The sequence below is a fragment of the Sceloporus undulatus genome, chromosome 6, assembly GCF_019175285.1.
Source record: "Sceloporus undulatus isolate JIND9_A2432 ecotype Alabama chromosome 6, SceUnd_v1.1, whole genome shotgun sequence".
NCBI classification, from domain to species: domain Eukaryota; kingdom Metazoa; phylum Chordata; class Lepidosauria; order Squamata; family Phrynosomatidae; genus Sceloporus; species Sceloporus undulatus.
The window spans coordinates 162,064,212-162,081,469 of NC_056527.1; the positions used below are offsets into that span (position 1 = coordinate 162,064,212).

At 42.1% G+C, this 17,258-nt stretch overlaps 1 protein-coding gene across 5 annotated transcripts in view; it reads right to left on the reverse strand.

Annotated features, from left to right (window-relative positions):
- The window catches only part of ZFAND6 (zinc finger AN1-type containing 6), a 66,546-nt gene extending 49,588 nt beyond the window's left edge, over window positions 1–16,958 (reverse strand). For 2 of the 5 annotated variants that reach the window (XM_042472212.1, XM_042472207.1), the window contains exon 1: window positions 14,576–14,702. The gene's annotated coding sequence lies outside the window, so the exon portion shown is untranslated. Of the gene's footprint in view, window positions 1–14,575; window positions 14,703–16,804 lie in introns of those variants that run through there. The other 3 variants (XM_042472211.1, XM_042472213.1, XM_042472210.1) reach the window with 3 other exon arrangements.
- Window positions 16,959–17,258: the final 300 nt, after the last annotated feature.

Consider the following 17,258-nt stretch of genomic DNA (forward strand, 5'->3'; position numbering starts at 1 on the left):
TCTTGACCACACCAGTCGCCAGGTTTTTCAGGTCACTACTTGAAAAATGGATTTTGCATTAGATTTAGAACATGTTTATGCAAAATGCACACCCTATATTTAGAGGGGGGGTATCACCCTATATCTCTATATAGGGTGTGTGTTTCTGCTACATATATGCGTGTGTGTGTGTGTGTGTGTGTATACATATATATAGCAGAAACACACGTTTTTGTGTCATCTTCCCCCCCTCCCTCTCTATATATATTAGAAACATACCCCCTATATCAGTGATGGTGAACCTTTTTGAGGCCGAGTGCCCAAACTGCAACCCAAAACCCACTTATTTATTGCAATGTGCAATATCCCTCTGGCTTTCTAGTAACAAACTCTGGCAATCTCTGTGCTGGGACGATGGCACATGTGCCCACAGAGAGGGCTCCGAGTGCCACCTCTGGCATGTGTGCCATAGGTTCGCCATCACTGCCCTATATCTATATATTTATATATCTATATATATATATACACACACATATATATATACAGTCAGCTCTTTGTTTTTGTGGGGGATCCATCCCGGCCCCCCCCCTCCCTGCAAAAATGGAGACTCGCTGATCTTCAAGCTCCATATGCTTGAATGGGGCCCATGCCCATGAGCACATGTGAGGTGTATGCTGCAGGGGTGCACCCGACTGGAAATAACAGAGGTCACCCCTCCGTGAATATTCAAGACCTGTGCACCTCAAGTCCACGAGAAAGGAGGGGCGCCTGTACAAACATATATACAAGCAATAGTATTCCCCATCACCATGTATGGATGAGAGAGCTGGCCAGTTAAGAAAATGGATATAAAGAGAATAAATTCATTTGAGATGTGGAGCTGGAGAAGAGTGCTGAGGGTACTGTGGACAGCAAAAAGAACAAATAAATGGGTCCTGCAACAGATCAAGCCTGAATCTGCCCTAGAGGCAAAGATGACTAAGGCTGTCGTACTTTGGGCACGCCATGAGAAGGCATGAGTCATAAGAAAAGACAATAATGCTAGGAAAGATGGAGGAATGTAGAAGGAGAGGAAGACCACATGTTAGACGGATGGACACAATTAAGGAGGTAATGGGTATGAAACTGCAAGATCTTAGCCTTAGAAAAATAGTTAAGGATAGGGACTCTTGGAGGTGTCTCATCCACAGGATTGCCATGAGTTGAGATTGATTTGAGGGTGGTTAACAACAATGAATGTGTTTCTGCAAAATACACCTTCCACAATCCAATTTCAGTACATGCTTAGACTCTGTGAACAAGTGCTGTGTTGAAAAACAAAACAAAACTCACTTATATTATAGTGGGCCCTTGGAATCTGCTTGGGTTTGGTTCCGGGACCCAGCGTGGACACCAAAATTCATCAATGTTCAATACAACAGATAGTAAAGTGATGGTCCTTATATAAAATGGCAAAATCAAGGTTTGCTTTTTGGAATTTATATATTTTAAAAATATTTTCAAGCCAAAGACGCTTGAATCCATGCATAAAAATCTGTGGTTGCCATCGCCTTCCTCAGAGAACGGGAGAGCATGATTTACTCAAGTTCACCCAGTGGATTTCCATGGCTGAGTGAGGATTCGAACCTGGTCTCTCAGAGTCCTGGTCCAGCACTGAGACCACTACACCATGCTGGCTCTCAGAGCATTTGGGAAAAAGAAATCCAGGGAGAAGATGAGAATGGAGGCCAGCTGAAACCCTCAACATTGCATCATGGAAGATAAGACTCAACAGCAACTAGTCATTTATCTCATATCTCCAGTGCTGGAGGCTGTGTGCCTTTCTATACCAGTTGCTGGGAAACATGACCATAGGTGTCTAGCTAGTCACTGTAAGTCTAGTCACTGCCTTTGGTATAATCCAACATGACTCTTAGAATGACAGAATCATAGAGTTGGAAGAGACCCCAAGGGCCATCCAGTCCAACCCCATTCTGCCATGCAGGAACTCACAAATCACCCCCAAAAGATGGTCATCCAGCCTCTGTTTAAAGACCTCCAAAGAAGGAGACTCCATTGCACTCCAAGGGAGTGTGTTCCACTGTCGAACAGTTCTTACTCTCAGGAAGTTCCTCCCAACGTTGAGGTGGAATCTCTTTTCCTATATCTTTTATCCATTTTTCTGGTTCCTATTCTCTGGAGCAGCAGAAAAAAAGCTTGCTGCATCCTCAATATGACACCCCTTCAAATGCTTAAATAGGGCTATCATAATACCTCTTCTTCTTAACATTTTGTCTGGATCTGAAACCCTCAACATAAACCGTTCAGAATCAATAACTCAGATTCATCTCTCCCACCCACCCCCTCCAGCCTCGGGCTTTCTAGGATCTCCTCTTACATACATCAGCTGCTCACTTCCATTTCTCTCTGTCTTGGCTCATATATGGGACTAAACAGCTGAGATCCATTAGAGGGTACCTCCAGGAGGCCTTTAGTGCTGTAAGAAGTCAGGGGTGGGTCAGTGGGTGGGTTATGAGCCTTATGCTGAAATCTCCTTGGCATGGGAGAAAGCGCTCAGAATGAATGGCTGCATCCAACTACCTTGTTGTTGTTGTTGTTGTGTGTCTTCAACTTGTTTCCGACTTATGGCAACTTCAAGGCAAAGCTATCGTGGGGTTTTCTTGGCACGTTTCTTGCCATCGCCATCTTCTGAGGCTGAGAGCGTGTGACTTTCCCAAGGTCACCCAGTGGGTTTCATGCCCGAGCAGGAAATTGAACCCTGGTCTTCACAGTCCAACACTCAAATCACTATGCTACACATCCAACTATCTATGCCCATCCAATTTAAGAACAAAAATCCAGCAACCCAAATGCAGAACTTCAAGCAATAAATGCCTCAAACTAAATTTCTACAACTAGGGTGGTTGCCAAGTGTCCTGTATTATATAGGATGTCCCATAATACAGGAGAGGTGCCCTATCTGAATGTTGAAGAGCTTTTCCTTTTATATAGCCAAAATAAATAAATAAATAAATCCAATTTTTAAGGCTCCAGGCCTTTCCTAAAAACAGAAATATGTCCATCATGTGAATATAGACAATATATTGATTTTATAGAGAAATAAATGGCTAAACTAACTGCAGTCAACACTTCCATGTTGTTTTTAAATATGAAGTTGAAAAATTTAAGGTATGTGCTTAAGAAATGTAATCTAGTAGGCTGAACAAAAAATATTTTTGAAAAAATACTTTCATTTGGTTTTAGGTAGAACCCAAGTTTGTTAACACTGAGTTCCTAACTGTCAATCCTGTCCCTTATTGCTGATTTGGAGACCTGACCATGCAATCTGAAACACACAAATAACTACTAGGCAAAGTTCTCTCCCAAATCAAAATCTGCTTTGGAAAGTCCTTTGTGAAAGATGCAGCACCAGAAGAATGGCTGCCTTGTTCTCTGAAAACAAACGGCAACATATGGATGCACAACTGGTATCAAGCACAGAGTCAAGAGGATTGAGGACAGAGCAGGGGAGAAAGGAGGCTGTCTAATCACAGTGTAATGTTTGACAACCACAAAGATTAACTTGGTCTTGTATTGCAATCAGAAGCCAGGGAAGACCTGAAGTCTGAGAAGTGGGATTTAGATCCCCAGTTAGTTTACAGCTGTCCCCTGTCATTATAGTGATCCAAGGAAGCACATGAAACCCACACAACTCAGAGACTGCACATTTATTTTTTAGCCTGTTATCTAGTCTGCAACCAGTCTCAGGCTACATCTGCACTGCAGAAATAATCTGATCCAACACCACTTTAACTGCCATGGCTCAATGCTACAGAATTTTGGGAATGGTAGCTTTGTGAGACCTTCTCTGTCAGAGAGAGCTGGTGCCACAACAAGCTACAATTCCCAGAATTCCTTAGCATGGAACGAAAGCAGTTACATTGGGGTCAAACTGGATTATTGCTGCCATGTGGATGCAGCCTCAGAGACTAGCAAACATATAGTCACTCCAAATCCATTCCCAAAGATCCTGTAGTCCTACATGACCCATGAGGAGGTCAGCTTTCAGCAGCAGAGGCAAATCTAAAAAAGGGCTTGGGTTTAATTCTCAATATCTTCACTGAAAAGCACCTTGTGAAAAGCTGCTAAGGCAAAGACAACACTGAGTTACTTGAATCGGTGTCCTGATTGAATATATGCGAGCTTCCAGAGTTCTTATCATTCTAGGAAAAGGCTGTGTGATTTTAAATTGAACTCTCATGGCGGCTTTCAAAAATTCTTGCACAACCAAAAGTAGCACTGAAATCATCAAACACAGTCTGTGGCTCTATTACTTGAGGGAAAGCATTTGGGGAATATTTCTCCCTAAATATTCTTTATCGCTCCTGCCAACATTTCTGCTAACAGGAGAAGGAACAGTAGCCTCCCACCCTCCTCCCCGTTTGCTAATTGTATGGAAGCCAAAAAAAATTTCCAAGACAAAAACAAATAGGCTTTTCCGAGGGCACCTAAGGCGAGCCTCGACCAATTTGGCAGCTTGCATTCTCATCTTACGCCCATAATTTAGATGAGAAAGGAGAGAACATAACCCCAGGACCTATGGCAAGGACCTGCCAGGTCATATTCTAAGATATGGAAACTATGGCAGGAGCCCTTTTAGGATCTTGAAATGTGGCAGAAGCTCAGTTGTGCCCCTGTCCCATTCCCCTTGACTCCATGTGCAAAATGAGACAAGCTTCAGACTAGGCGAGATAATTTTTTTTTGCTAAAACACAGACAATTAAACGATTTCAAGCAATAGCAAAAGGTGCATAGATACACCAGCAAGCCGTGCCATTATTTCGGAGTGCTGAAATTAACCCAGCAGGCACTAAGTTGCTTGGCGCATTACATCCTGACCCAACAAAATAGAAACTGGGCTTGAGGGTGACGGAACAGTTAAAACCTCTCCCTTGGCAACCACAGGTGCCTACCTAGCAAGTTTTGCTTCATACCTGACAATCCCAGATGCATACTGAAGTTAGAGGTATGTGAAAATAACTAAAAATGACAAACCACTGGTTTTAAGAGTGGTTCAGCTGCCCTAGAAATGTTGGGCAGTTGAACCAAAAGGGCAGAGAAAAATACTGAATAAATAATGCAAACACACACTGGCTGTAAGAGAATGTAGGTTTGGATAAGAAGTTTCCAGGATTTCCTACCTTTCTTCATAAATTTCAAGGAACTTGAAATAATAATAATAATAATAATAATAATAATAATAATAATATGGAAGAAAAAATGGTAAGATTTCCCCCCTCCAGACCGAAGATTTGGAGTGCCTGGCTCTTCAAAGTCTGTTCTGAGCTTCAGCGTATTCAATTATGATTTGCAATGTTGAATTAGGACTGCCAGACCTCTCCCATCTATAACAGTTCCATGCCAAAGAATTCAAAGATACAGTATAGCCATGTTAGTCTGTGGAATCAGTACATAGAGAGATCTTGTAGCACGTTTGAGACTAACTGAAAGAAAGAAATTGGCAGCATGAGCCTTCGCAAACTTCAGTCTACTTCCTCAGATGCATTTGGCGAAGTGGAAGACAGGTACAGACATAGACATCCTCATATACCAATGGCATATATATGTCTGTACCTGGTTTCCATTTTTTCAGGAAAAAATATTCACTCATCCCCTGCAAAAGAAACTAATGCATTTTCATTTTATATCCTAAGATCAGCTTTTGATTTCTGGGTGCCTCAATGTCTGAATGGTATTGACAAATGAGAAAGAGTTTCAAGACCAGCAATAGAAGTTATCAATGAGCTGAAGCTAAGGAATAATTGAGGAATAATTACAAGACGAAGTGATACCGGAAATGCATTGTCATGGAAATCCTGAAAGTAAAAAGATGTGCCTTAATGCTTCTTTGTGACCACTTTAATGGCGCGTTTTGTTTGATGTCATGTGAAGTTGTTTCGCATAATTACATGATTTCCCCGGGATATTCACGGGATAAACCCCTGATCTCCTTCGTATGACAAACTCCATAGAACTCAAACTCGTCTCAAACCCGCAACTGTGCTATCATGCGATAAGCATCTACAATTCTAGCAAGAAACAAAGTTATTCAAAGACAGTTTTATAAGGATAACTGAAGAGGAGATAGAGTTTTTACTGTTCTATATAAGACTTCAGAGCAGATGTTATGCGTTTGATTATGTACCAGACTTAAACCACACAGTAGCCTCTTGCTAACATTAAATGGGAGTCTGCAATAGCAAAGTACCACACTGATCTTTTCTAGAAAACAACCCAACCTCTGTGCTTGGCTTTCTTTTTTCTTGGGCAAAGCTGAAGTTAGAAACATGTTCAGGCATAGATTTGAAGGTAAAAAGGCCGCAGAGCACACTTGTAAAGCTGCGTTGTGTTGCCCGCCACCAGTCCTTTTGTCAACACAGCACTAAGAACACCACGTTATATACAACTGGCAGTGGAAATGTTCTCCAGCTCTGATTTCAAGATAAAAGGCAATGATGTAAGAAGATAATGAATCCTCAACAAGCATGAAAATGCAAACAGGTCTGATTTGTGGCCTTGTTCTCTCTGAAGTGGTGAATATGGCAAACATCAGGGTTGGGATCAGTAAAACACTCAACCACTGGAGACTCCTCTTCCTTGTGTCTGTTGTCTTTGTAATGGCCTTCACTAAACAAGAAAAGAATGACAGGAGTGAGACGGTGGAACATCACCCTCTACTTCAGTGGTTTTCAAACGGTGGAGATCCAGATGTTTGGGACTTCAGTTCCCAGTACCACCACCACCTCCCGTCAGCTTGGCCAGTGGTAAGGAGTTTAGGAACCTGAAGTCTAAAACATCTGGAGACCAAAATCTGAGAGTCACTGCTCTGCTGGATTTGCTCTTTCCATCTGGGCAGTAGTGCAGACCAGGTCCTCCAAGTCCCTCTGTCATCAACAGCCCTGCTCAGGTTTTGCAGACTCAGGGCCACTGTGGCTTCCTTGAATAAGTCTATCCATCTGGTCCTCCTCCTCTTCTACAGCCTTCTACTTTACCAATGAATGCGTCCATATTTGTTGACAGATTTTAGCTAGAAGCAGAGTAAATTCTGTCTCTGTAATCTGAAGTAGCTCTACTCCTGGTGATTTATTTCTCCCATGAGCTCTGAGTGCAGCCTCCACTTCACTTTCTAAAATTGGAGGTTAGCCTTGGCGTTGGTTCTTCCTCGAATGAATCTGTCACCTTCCTGTCACCTCTTTTATGTAGTTCTTCTGTGCATTATTTCCACCCTCATTTTTATTGTTCCTTGATCATGTAATGTCTTCCCAGTGGGCACAGAGCATTGTCACTCTTAGTTTAAATTTCACTTTAATTTTTCAGATCTTGTGAAAGAGGGTTTCTTGTTCTGCCTCTTTTGTTTGATCACCTACATTTCTGTGCATTGATTATTATAGTAGCTCTCCTTATCCTTGCACACAAGTCATTGAACAGTTGCATTCAGGGGTCTGACTCTGTCTCTTTCCCTGCTTAATGGCTTGAAGAGTTTCATCTGTCATCCACTGAAACTTCTCTTTCTTTATGGCTACAGATATTGTCCTTTTGCATTACTCCCTGACAAAGTCTCTGGCTTCAGTCCAGAGTTCTTCTGGCTCCCGGTCATTTTGAGGACCCTCAAACCTGGGGCCAGCACTGGTGGTAAGCTTACTTTTGGTTTGTACTTCTTCAACAGCTGGGAGAATTGCATTATTGAATGTATCATCATACACAGAATTTCCTTTGACACAGAAAGATAGCATGCTGGGGAGAAACTGAGTCTCGAACTTTTCTCACATGCTAGCCATGAACCCTTGAAAAGCATAGCAGGCAGACACATTCCTAAAAAGCAACTAATCAACTGTTTGCTTATACTAATGCTTCCAACTCCCTATCTGTTACAGCAAGAGGGGAATTATGTGTCTATCCAGATGTTCTTGGTCTGAAGCACCAAGCTGTCTTAGCCAACACAGCCAATTGTGATGAAAACTAGGAGTTTCAGTTCAACAATATCCGAAAGGACCACACAATTCCTACTCTTGCTTTGTTGTTGTGTGCCTTCAAATCATTTCCAACTTATGGTGACCCTATCTGAGGTTTTCTTAGCAAGTTTCTTCATAGGGGGGTTGTCCTTGCCATCCTCAGAGGCTGAGGGAGTGTGACTTGGCAAAGATCACCCAGTGGGTTTACATGGCTGAGCCGGGATTTGGACACTGGTCTCCACAGTCGTAGTCCAATGCTCAAACCAATGTTCAACATCCAATGTTCTTTTATTTGTGGTTTTTCCACATTCACAGGGGTTATTCACACCTAACCCCAGTGAATGTGGAGGGACCACTGTATATTGCATTTCATGATCCACAGTAGAGCACCCACATATTCACCAATGCTACAAAAAGACTATGCCTCTGGACAAAGTTTATTTCAAAAACTTCAGGGGACATCTGAATAGTCTGTTAACTACAGGCAGTTTAGCACTGGATGTACTCCTGCTGCTGCAGGGTTTGTGCCTGACAAGACTTGGCTTAATAATACATTGCTAGTGGAAGATTTGGCAACCTAAGGTACTCGAAAACAACATGGGGAAAAACAGGTATACATGCATTGAATGCTGCATTCCTCGGCAGACGTAACACCACACTAAATAAAGCGAAGGTACTAACTATTCCTCCTCTCCCCGCAAAAATTCCCTTTACTCCAGAGATTCTTAAAGTTTGTCCTCCAGTAGTTTTGGATTTAAGCTCCCAGAATTCCTGACTTTTGGCCATGTTGGCTGGGGCTTCTGGGAGCTGAAGTCCAAAATAGCTGGAGAACCAAAGTTTGAGGTAAGAGGGGGGGAATAGGAGCAAGTGTAATTACACTGGATAGATTCAATGCTGTGCAAGGTTTGCATAGAATTTTGTATAGTGCTTTTAATATATTTTAAAGTTTAGTGCATAATGTTTTTAACTTTTGAAAAATTGTTTAAATTTTGTATTTACATTTTAATGTTTTTCGTTGTCTTTAACTTGTACTGTTTTGAATTTTGTTAGCCGCTTTGGGTCCCTATTCTGGGAGAAAAGCAGGATATAAATAAATAAAATCATCATCATCTTCATCATCATCGATTTTACTTGATGCTCAGGAAGCCAATCTCATTGTGCCACATTTGGATTTAAGAAAACAGGATGTAGATACTTGTAATGGTTTAAAATACAGGCATTTTTATGTCCTCTTGCCCCCAGACAGTTTATATTATGTTAGACCTTCTTCTGACTGGAGCTTTTCCGTAACAGGTTATACATTCATCAGATTAAACCACAATTGTTAGTTAGTTAGTTATTGCTAAGGACACAATTTAGCCACCAGGATGACAATGAGAATTGGTAGCCGAAGACAAAGCTCCCAGTTCTAATTCTGTTCAAAACAGGCCTACTGAATTTCATTTATGGAATTTATGTTAATACTGACTCATCAGTCAACAATCAATTCAATGGGTTTGTTTTCGTTGGGAATAACAAACAGGATTCAGGCCAACATAAAAAAATGACAAACACTGAGGCTAGAGTTCTGGGACTTAATCCCACTGAGATTGAAGTAAACTGCTTCTGAAACAGAGAACAGGAACCCAAAAGCAATACCCAAACCAGGTTAGCAGAAGAATCATGCAATAATACGACAAAGTGCAACCACAACAGGTCCTTAGCAGCTAACTGTTTGGCAACCCTCTGTCCCTGCCACATTAAGTAAGATCTTGTTGTTCCTGTGACCTTGGGCAGGGCACACTCTCTCAGCCTCAGAGGAGGCAAAGGCAAGCCTCCCTCTAAAGGAACTTGCCAAGAAAACCCCATGATAGGTTCACCACCTTAGAGTAAGTTGAAATGACTTGAAGGCACACAACAACAACAACAGAAACAAAACTTTCAAAGCACAGAAAAACATACCAGACAAGTTGGGCTGAATTCAAGATGACAGAAGTGCATCCCTGAACCCCATATTTATTGGAGTGACTTTAAAATATTTAGGTGCAAAACCAAAACGCATCAGTTTCTGCCCAGGTTTGATGCTAGAGAATCCAGAGATCAAAATAAACTACAATTCCCATGATTCCCTAGCACTGAGCCAGGACAGTTAAAGTGGTCTCAAACTGGATTATTTCTGCAATGCATTTTGGACCATTCTTGCTGTTGTGTGCCTTCAAGTCGTTTCTGACTTATGGCGACCCTAAGGGCCACACAATTCATACCCTTGCCATGCGCCTTCGAGTCATTTCCAACTTATGGTGACTGGCTGAGAGAGTGTGACTTGCCCAGGATCACTCAGTGGTTTTCCAAAGCCAAGCTGGAATTTGAACTCTGGTCTCCAGAGTCCTAGTCTGATGCTCAAACCACTACGCCATGCTGGCCCTGTATAAGTAAGATCTCCATATCTGCAATTCAAGCACACAGACATTACTAACCAGCAACTACATGTTTTCTGAATATTCAGTCATCAGATTGACTCACATAACCCCTTCAGGGCAGAGCAGCTGGGGACAACAGCAGCAACCATCTGAGGTGAAACTCACTTCCGTCAGCATGTTTATTTGTTGGGGGCGGTGAGGATGCACATCACCCCACATCCTCCTCCCACTCCCCACACCACAAACCAGTTTGCAATTCACTGACCTTTCAAGGTGGGTGCTAAGATTTGCCAATCCATATCGTATTACTCTTGAAAAGGAGCCAGTGGACTATGGCCCAATACACACTGCAGAAATAACCCAGCTTGAGACCACTTTAACTGCCTTGTCTCAGCTCAATTTTAGTTGTTGTTGTACCTGGGTTCTCTGACAGAGAAGGCTAAATGCTTCACAATACTACAGTTTCCAGAATTCCCTAGCACTGAGCCAGGGCAGTTCAAGCGGTCTTAAACTGGATTGTTTTTGCAGGGTGTTTTGGACCAATGACTCCGGAGAACCAGGGTTCGATTCCCAGCTCAGCCATGAAACCCACTGAGAGACCCTGGGCATGGCACACTCTCTCAGCCTCAGAGGAAGGCAATGGCAAGCCTCCTCTGAACCTCTCCATCTTTGGAGGTTTTTAAGCAGAGGCTGGATGGCCATCTTGGGGATGTTTTCATTGTGTCTTCCTGCATGGCCTGAGATTAGATTGGATAGTTATTGGGTTCTCTGTATATTTAATTCTATGAAATCTTGCCAAGGAGTCCCACAATAGAGTCACCATGAAGACACACAACATCAACAACAAATTACTCTTACAATCCCCCCCCCCCCCACACCCACACACATATACCTATTTTCAATAGAATAAGGGCAGGCAACTTGTGGCCCTCCAGGTATTGTAAAAATTAAAGGAAAATTCAACAGTTCTCCAAAGGAAGGGCAGGTACAAATCATATGCATGCCACTTACTCCACCCATCTGTAACCCCTACTACGAGGATCCTCTGTTCCTTATCTTGTACTTGGAACATGCCAGGAAAAGCAAAAGATAAGATGACTTTTGGGTGCAGCAGGTGGTCAGCAGAGCTCTACTTTTTCATTGCATTTCCTTCATTGTAAGATCCTCCAAAGTACAGATTCCTATTGCTTTCCTGGGTCCCTTTCAGTGCCAACTCTCTATACTATTGGCAATACTATTGGCAATAATCCCGAATTCCACTTGGATCTGCACAGGAGGGTAAAAGACGACACTCCTTTGATTGTTTTTGTTGCTGTTGTGTGCCTTCAAGTCCTTATGGCGACCCTATCACAGGGTTTGTTCAGAGGAGGTTTAGCCACTGCCTTCCCCTGAGGCTGAGAGCATATGACTTGCACAAGGTCACTCCATGGGTTTCATGGCTGAGCTGGGAATCGAACCCTGGTCTCCAGAGTCACAGTCCAACGCGCAAACCACTACGCCATGCTGGCTCTCTCAAAGGCGGGGTGCAGCATGTCAAAATACAAAACACAATAAAAAACACACAAACGAACAGTTAAAATACAATACTGTACTATAAAACTGTTAAAATGCACTCATAAGAATACAGACTCCCCTCCGTTTTCACAGACTTGAGATGCGCGGTTCTGATTATTCATGGAAGGTTAATGGTGCCTGTGGCGCACGCGATGGGAGAGTGCGTCCATTCAAGCCTATGGGGCTTGAACATATGCACATTTCTGAATTCACGGAATGGTTGCCTTTGAATTCAGAGAGATGACGGTACATATGCGATTAAAAAGTCAAGATTTAACATTGCCTACTTGGTGCTGGTACTATGGTACCCATCTCTGGGGGAAATAAAACAACAACAACAACAACAACAACAATAATAATACCCAGTCCCATATCTTGGATAACTTCAGAAGCGCTACACTAGAATTTCCACCCATGTGAACCTTCCACATATTTTGGCCTACATCTTTCATAATCCATTTAATGAGGCTGCTGGGAATTCAAGTCAACAACAACTGAAGGTCCAGAAGTTCCTCGCTTTTGCCCTCGTAACTTTTAGGCCATTTTAGGCCCATATTTAAGCCTCAGCCCTAATTGAGTTTAGGAAGGATGCAAGTGGCCTAAGTACCCTGAATGCACCAGATATCATTTGATCTAGGCTAAGCAGAGTCAGCCCCTGGTTAGTACTTGGATGGGAGACCACCAATGAACACCTATAGGTGCTATAGGCGAAATTTCTGAGCAAGGATCTGGCAAAAACCACCTCTGAGTCTTCCTTGCCTAAGAAAACCCTACGAATTTCAACTTTATGTATGTCTTTTAATGCAAATGTTATACTGTTTTAAAATACTGTTTGATGATATTAGCTGCTTTTGTTTTCACCCTGAATTTTTGTACTGTATAAAAAACCAGTGTATAAGGGCTGACTGTAAATAAAATAAAGTCAACAGATGACTTGAAGGCCCAGTAGTCTTCTCCAAAGAAGAAGAGGACCTGTTGTTGTTGTTGTTGTTATGAGCCTTCAAGTCATAGTAGTGGTTTGAGTGTTGGACTATGACTCAGGGTTTGATTCCTGGCTTGGGCATGAAACCCACTGGATGACCTTGGTCACACTCTCTCAGCCACAGAGGAAGGCAATGGCAAACCTCCTCTGAACAAATCTTGCCAAGGAAACCCCATGATAGGTTGGCCTTAGGGTCCCCATTAGTCTGAAATGATCTGAAGGTAGACAATAGCAATGAAGTTGGACCCGATCATGGGGGAAGTCCTTAGCAAGTTTCTTCATAGAGGGTTTGCCATTGCCATCCTCTGAGGCTGAGAGAGTGTGACTTACCCAAGGTACGCTCTTCATATTCTCCTTTTTAACTTCTGCCTTTCCAGATGCCTTTTGGGTTACAAATCCCATCAATCCCAAAACAACATAGACCCAACTCTAGAAAACCACTCAGAACATGGGGGGAGAACCTGTGGCCGTCCAGATGTTCCTTGGACTCTAAGTCCCATCAGCCTGAAGGTTAGGCAAATCCCGTATTGTTTTTGTATGTTTTTAACTCTATGGTGTTTTTTTAATGTTGCAAACCGCATGAGTCCCAGTCTTGGGAGAAAGGCGGGATATAAATAAATATAATAATAATAATAACAACAACAACAACAACAACCTGTGGCCCTGCAGACATTTCTTGTACTACAAGTCCCATAATCACAAATCAACACGACTGAAGGCTAGACCCTCTATATACTGGACTACAAGTCCCTGTGGTCTTCTATTTACTGGAATGCAAGTCCCATAGTCAGCAAGACACAAGGCTAGGGAAACCCACTAGAACAGATTGGGGGGGGGGGGGGGGGGAAGGGTTGTTAAAACCTGTGAATCCAGATATTTCTTGGACTACAACTCCCATCAGCCCCAGTCAATATGATACAAGTCCAGGGAAACTCCCTAAAACATGAACCTGTGACCCTCTATTTACTGGACTGCAAGTCCCATCAGCCCAGGTTAATAGGACAAAAGGCTAGAGAAACCACTTAGAACATAAAGGGGGAAGCTGTGGCCCTCCAAATATTCCTTGGACTACAACTCCCATCAGCTCAAGGTCAGGAAAAACCCTTTGAACATGGGGGAGACCTGTAACGCTCAAGATCCTTCTTGGACTACAACTCCCATCAACTCATAGTCAGGAAAACCCCTTTGAACATGGAGGGGGGAACTGTAGCCCTCAATATACTTTTTGGACTACAACTCCCATCAGTTCATGGTCAGGAAAACCCTTTTAAACATGAGGGAGAAACCTGTAGCCCTTCAAATACCTCTTGGACTACAACTCCCATCAGCACATGGTCAAGAAAACCCCTTTAAACATATGGGGTAGGAACTGTAGCCCTAAAGATACTTCTTGGACTACAACTCCCATCAGCCCAACGTCAGGAAACGCCTTTTAAAGCATAAAGGGGAAACCTGTAGCCCTTCAAATACCTCTTGGATTACAACTCCCATCAGCCCAAGGTCAAGAAAAGCCCTTGGAATATGGGTGGGGGCACCAGATATGGAAGGCTCACAGGGTGTGGCTGCTGGGAGTTGTAGTCCAAGGCAAGTTCCTTGACCTAGAACCCCCCTTTCCTCTCTTTGAGGGGATAAGCCATAGAACCCTGAGGGCCGCGCATGCGCTCTCTCACCTGCCTCCACAGCGGAAGGGGGGCAGCGGAAGGGTCCTGGGGCCACAAGAGCCAACCCTCGCTCGCCTCTCTCTCGCTCTTCCTCGGAGTCTTCTCTAGAAACTTTTTGCCCCGCCCTCTTTCTTTGCCTCGTAGCCCCGCCCCGTTCGGAAAAAACAACACGGGCGGGCGCTGATTGGCGGAAGTCAGCCAGGAGGGCGGAAAGCGAAAGGGGAAGGGGAAAAAAACAACAGCACACGCAAGAGAAGGCGGGGCCTGGAGGCTTTTGGTGTGAAGCCTTGAGTGGCGCAGTGGTTAAGCGCAGGTACTGTACTGCAGCCACAAGGTTGCGAGTTCGATCCCGGAGGACGCCAGAGTGTAAATAAAATTGTATAAAAATAAGTGTAAATATAAATGATTAAAAATAAATAAACAGGAAAAGGGGCGGGGCAACCTAAACCAAAAAGGGCAGGAATTACAGTGCTTTAATAAGAGTGATTACTGTCAGGTCTTTGGACTTCAACTCCCAGAAGCCTCAGCCATCGTGGCCAATGGCGAGGGATTCTGGGAGCTGAAGTCCAAAACAGCTGGAAGACCAAAAAGGACCACTGCTTTAAAAGGGAGAGATGCAGCTGCTGAAAGGATTGGATATATAGGTGTTTATATGAAAGGCAGTGTGGTGTAGTGGTTTGGGTGCTGGACTGGAGAGCAGGGTTCAAATCCTGCCTCAGCCATTAACCCCAATGGGAGACCCTGGGCAAGTCACACTCTCTCAGCCTCAGAGGAAGGTAATGGCAAACCTCCTAAAGCCTCTCCTCCCTTGGAGGTTTCCAAGCAAATTCTATTTTGTTGCCTGTGCCTCAGAGTCATTTTTTAATGTATGGCGACCCTAAGGCCAACCTATTGTAGGGTTTCTTGGCAAGTTTCTTCCGACAGGGTTTGCCATTGCCATCCTCTGATGCTGAATATTAATTATTAATATAATTAATAACTATATTATATTAATATATTAATTTATTAATTTATTGTAATATATATATATTAAGTAATTATAATATATTAATACAGATTATATTATAAATATTATAATATATCTATATATTATATTATATAAATATTTATATATTAATTATAATATATCCATATATTATTTTATATTATTTAATTATATGTATATATTAATATATTTTATTAATTATAATACACCTATATATTATATTAATTATAATATATTAATATATTAATTATAATATATCTATATAATATTATATTATTTAATTATAATATATCTATATATTTGTTATACAGTATTAGATTACTATATATATATATATATATATATATATATATAACATTATATTATCTATCTATCTATCTATCTAAATATTATATTAATTATTGTCATCATGCGCCTTCAAGTCATTTCTAATGTACTTATGGCGACCCTAAGGCAACTCTATTGCTTTCAGGTTGTTGAAATATACTGAACCACTCTTCTTTTTTTGGGGTGTAGGATCCTATCCCTGTTCTTTCCATGTTATTTCTGCCTCTCGTATCAAAGTGTCTATTAAAGAAGTAATGCTCAGAAATGCATCTACTTGTAACTGAGATACACTTACAATTACTTCTAAATTTGCATCAGTACCTATATGTTCCCATTGCAAATTTAATGTGAATAGGCATGCTCTTTCTTTCTCTATTTTGGTGGTGCGTTTTCTCATTTTTGGTGATGTGTTAAGTGGCTGTTTTGTCCCTAGCCCTGGCAGCTTATCTGGTAGCCCTTTTAACATCTTTAACTGGAGCTATATAGAGAACATATGTGCACTTAGATTCCTCCAAAACAAAATGATCTACTGAGAACAGATTTGAAACACACAACTATTGGACCAAAGCATGGATGAGGCACTTTAAAAATGTAATCCCACCTTGATCTGTTGGAGCGGCGGTAAATATAAATATTATTATTATAATTATTATTATTAAAAATTTCTAAAGTAGTTTTTTGTGGGTTTATCAGGTTATGTGCCCATGTTCTAGAAGAGTTTATGGCCACATAGCCTGAAAAACCTTCCCAAAACTATGGATGCCAGCCGTGAAAGCCTTCAACTTCACATTTCTAGTTACATCAGACATCTGAGCCATTGGCGTTTGGTGGCTTCTTGGGGTTTACCCCCAAACTCCTCATTAGATCTTTGAACATCTCATTCTCTGTTATGATAAAATGACTGTTGTCTATGCAGAAGCACTTACCGATCTCACATCAACCGTTCACAATACATGCCAGGCAGGACTTTGTACATAAATATGCAGGGAACATAGAGGAGAGGAATTTGGTGGATGAAGACGGTACCGTTTGTCCTTAACATCACACTTGCTGAAACATTTACAAACCACAAGTAAACTCTACTACAGCTAACATCTGAAGGTGTGTGTCAGGCCTCTGAGGACATCAGATCTTTAGGGCATTCTTTCTCTCCTCCATCTTCCTCCCAGCTCTTCATCTTTCTTCCCTGTCTGCTTTTCACGTTCTTTTCTTTCCTTCTGCTGCATTGTGAACAGCTTCCTCTTAAGGAGCATAGCCATGATGTAACCATGAGCATTATGACATGACAGCTTTGTCACTCATCCCTGTCCTATCCTTGTCTTTCTCCTTCTTCCGTCTTCATAAGAGTAGTCAGTGTGGTATCAGAAACTTCCTTTGTTA